We start from the raw sequence: 4,497 nt of genomic DNA on the forward strand, positions 1-4,497 counted from the left end.
GTTGTTGATGTTCTGGGACGCTGTGTCAAGTTCTGCCTGTTACATGCATTGCCTTCTTTCAAAATACATTTCTGTTTTCACAGGAAATTTACCATTTACGTTAGTAAGGAGGCAAGGGTGTGGCCGCCTAGAAGGTGCTTGTGATTGGGAAATGCAAGTAGATTTAGGGGGAAAGCATGTTGTTCCCCAGGAAATAGTTTGTACCAAGCAGAGGCCTGACATAGTGTTGCGGTCAGTGAGTCAAGGGATAGTTTATTTCATTGAGCTGACAGTTCCTTGGGAAGACTCAGTGGAAGAAGCCTATGAAAGAAAAAAGCTTAGATATGCAGACTTAGGAGCAGAAGCTGAGCAACAAGGATGGAAAACTAGGATTTGTCCAGTGGAAGTGGGGTGTAGGGGATTCATAGCAAGATCAGCTGTCTCGCTCCTGGGGGAACTCGGAGTGCGGGGACAGAGTTTGAGGAAGACAGTGAAGGAAATGTCAGATGAAGCAGTTAGATGTAGCCAATGGATCTGGAAGCAAAGAAATAATGTCAGTTGGGGGCCAGCAGGGGGAACTACTAAGCAGGGTACATAACTCCTTGAGATCAGGTGGAGAGATCCAGTTCATCTCAGGAGGAAATCCAGGAAGAGGAAGGTTATTTAAGTGTGGGAGTGGCCTATTTGAATCCCTTTTGTTTGAGACCATGCTGCAAGGTGAGTGTGTTTGCTGATCTTGTAAGTTTATTTATCTCCTTTAACTTTAGCTTATATTGGAGTTATGATATGTAGCATGTGAAACAGAGTATGGTGAATGTGCTAGGAAAAGTAGTATCAGCACGGCTTCTACCTGGAGCTCGCATGTACGGTGCTGTTTGGGCTGAGAAAGCCATGTGTAAGTAAGGTAAAGGAGGTTATTGGGTTGGTGTGGGGAGCAGTAAGACCTGGCATTAGGGGAGTGCCTCTGGGAAACCAGAGATCACTGTCTAGCATCCTGGAGGTGTCGTGGGACCAACTAGACGAAACCCTGGTGAAAGGAGGTTCCCACCCGATGACCCCAAAGACCGGGTTACACAGTTTGTTGGTGGGGTCTGTCCTTTGTAATGGCAGCAACAGAAAGTTTGCTGCTGTTACACAGGCTGGCTGGATTCAGCTTGCTGCTGCAGCACACTTGCATTTTTCTTCATCGGAAAGAGTGGAGAGAGAGCATTATTTGTTCATGCCCATGTTTCCCAGCTTTCTATCACCCATTCCATGATTAAAAGTCGTGTTTTTTTAGCTTAAATATGTGTCTGCACTGCATATGTGTGTCCATAACTTTTGTTTGTGTCCTGTCACATTTTCCCCTGACGCCGCCGAGTGCCATTAAACGATAACAGCCACCGGCTGCGTATCATGTTGCCTTAAAGGATGGCTTTTTCCTTAGTGTCTGACACCACAAGTCACTGCCCAAACGCCGGATTTTGACGACTTTGGAGTGAGACTTGTGTCTCAAAAGCCTCAATCAATTCCCTGAAGAAATCTAATATAATTGAGTAAATGTCCTTCAGTTGGCCTAATATTCAGTTAGGAGTATTGTCGACCACATTTACTTGGCGCTGTTGGGGATCCTTGCTTAGTAGCTCAGATTATTGTGGCACAGACTCAGATGTAACAGATTTGTCAGCTAAGCATTCATGCTGTGATTTCTGCTCCAACATAGTGTAACAAAAATAGGTTTCAAGATCAGTTATGTTGTTTATGCCAAATTCCTACCCTACCTATGTTATGTAACCTAAAATTAGTAACATCAGATCATTTGTGTTTCTTTTTAGGTGGCAGGAGTGAAAATCATCCTCAACACTTGTTGTGTTTTGGTTCCAGAATGATGAAGACAGTTGGAGAACAAACTTGGCAACTATGGTGTTTTTCCCAAATGATGATGTGCAGATTTTTAGGCATTCTATTATCTCAACTGGCTTGAAAAACCTGTGCATATAGCTACTGTAAATGGGGAAAAAAGACTCCCCCCCCATCCCCAGGTTTGGGCTGATCCCCGAATGTTTGCAGGGTCTGGCTCCACCCCTGCCTGGAGCACCTCTGCATAATCATTATTACAGCCTCCATGACCTGCCTTCTGTTTCTCTCACTTCACTGACTGTCATAACCACTCTCCACTCACTTCGGGCTATGGGAATTTGTAAGTCAACAGATTCAATACGCCCATATGAAATCTGCAAACACTGGAGAAACTTTTGTTTTTGTTGTGCTCCTGTTGTGCTCTCTCCATCTTCACAAGGACCATCAGCCCACACAGTGTACAAGGTTACACAGTTTTCTGGGGTTGTCAGAAGTTGTTTGTGGAAAAGTAAGAAATCATAAACTGAATCGAAAGACTTCATCACAAAACTACTCTCATACGCTAATATGGAATATGACAAACCAGTTGTATATCACATTGTAGCAGTGGATTTTATTTGGCTGAACTGACTTGGTTAGGGATTCTGCAGTTATCTCATGACACCTTTAAACTGGGGTTTTGGCCAGTAAAGTGTAAAGTGGTTTGATTTCAACACAACTAAAAATAATTACAGATAACACACAAATTTGCTGTTTTTATTTTCTTTCTTTTTTCTTTTTATGTTAATGAAAAAGTGGCATATGTTACAATATAAACTGTAATTTCCAGTTAAATCAGCCTCCTGTTTTTGAGCACAAGCACATCATCTCAACCTTTAACAGGTTTATATATCTCATTTACACACCCCTGGTGCCGCCTCGGTTGAAAACGCTGCGCTACTAAAGTACCCTCTTGAGTGGCGAAAATGAGAGGATGTGCCCTATCAGCTGCCCTCTTGAATGATAAAAACGAGCAGATGTGCCCTTTTGGTTGCCCTCTTTATTAACAAAAAATGAGCAGATGTGCCCTTTTGGCTGCCCTCTTGAGTGGTGAAAACGAGAGGATGGTCCCTTTTGGCTGCCCTCTTGAGTGATCAAAACAAGACGATGTGCCCTATTGGATGAAAACGACCGGATGTGCCCTTTTGGCTGCCCTCTTGTCCCCATGTCATGCAGTAGGTGCCCTTTTTTCCTTTTCGCCCCTGCCCTTCAAACATCCTGAGTCCGTCTCTGCAAACGATCATCTCTAGCTTTCTAGATGAATCTCAAAGGCACAGATTCTGCACATGTCAGGATAGTTGATGATCAGGCTATAATAATCCAGGTAGAAGACGATGGAGGATGGATTGGGCTGTCCTCAAATAGAGTTAGATTGACTTTTTTCCCCATTTAACTTTATTCTTTTATACAGTATGTAGGTTTGGAGAGCAGTGAGTCCAGCATCCTGCAATACCGACCCACATCTGAAACCGGTTAAGGAGGGTAAGGGTGTTTTTGAGTACATCTCTACCTTTACCAAGGTTATACATTTCATGTTTACTCCCTCTATGACTGTATCTCCCAACAATGTAGATTTTCTTTAATCAATTTTTTTGTACTTGAAGAAACTACTTTTTGTCAGTGGGGATCCTTGACATGTGATGACATCCTTGCAGCTGTAAAAATATTCATTCACTGTGAACAAAGGATCAAACTCCCTCTATGATTGTATCTCCCTACAATGTAGATTTTCTTTTGTACTTGAAGAAACTATTATTTTTCAGTGGGGGTCCTTGACATGCAACTGTAAAAAATATCCATTCACCATGAACAAACGATCATCTCTGGCTTTCTCTCTTGATCAATCTCAAAGGCACAAATCCTGCACATGTCAGGATGGTAGATGATCAGGCTATAATAATCCAGCTAGAAGAAGCTGGTGGCTGGATGGGGCTATCCTCACAGAGTTAGATTGACCTTTTATGTAGGTTTGGAGAGCAGTGAGTCCAGCATCCTGCAAAATCAACCCACGTTTGAAACTGGGTAAGGAGGGTAAGGGTGTTTTTGAGTACAGGCATGTCATCTCTACCTTTACCAAGCTTACACATTTCATTTTTGCTCCCTCCTTAACTTAAACATCCTACAATGTAGATTTCCCTCAACAGATCTCTTGTAGTGGAAGACCCTATCTTGTTATTTGGGGTCCTTGACATGGGATGGCATCCTTGGGGCTGTAAAAACATGCATTCACTGTGAACAAAGGATCATCTCTAGCTTTCTCTCTAGATGAATCTCAAATCCAGCACATGTCAGGATGGCAGATGATCGGGCTATAATAATCCAGAAGAAGCTGGAGGCTGGATTGGGCTGAGTTAGATTGACTTTTTTCCATTTAACTTTCATGTATTCTTTTACATGTAGGTTTGGAGAGCAGTGAGTCCAGCATCCTGCAAAACCGACCCACGTTTGAAACCGGGTTGCAGGGTAAGGGTGCTGCTGGGAGTCCTCGATTGAGAGAGACAGGGGTAGAGAGATACTTCATCATCCATGGTGCAGTGTGTGTGTGTGTGTGTGTGTGTGTGTGTGTGTGTGTGTGTGTGAGTGAGTGTGTGTGAAGCCACTCGGGGTCTGCGAGATGTATCTGAATCGGGGTGATCCCTC

This window comes from Epinephelus fuscoguttatus, linkage group LG6 (genome assembly GCF_011397635.1).
Source record: "Epinephelus fuscoguttatus linkage group LG6, E.fuscoguttatus.final_Chr_v1".
Taxonomy (NCBI): domain Eukaryota; kingdom Metazoa; phylum Chordata; class Actinopteri; order Perciformes; family Serranidae; genus Epinephelus; species Epinephelus fuscoguttatus.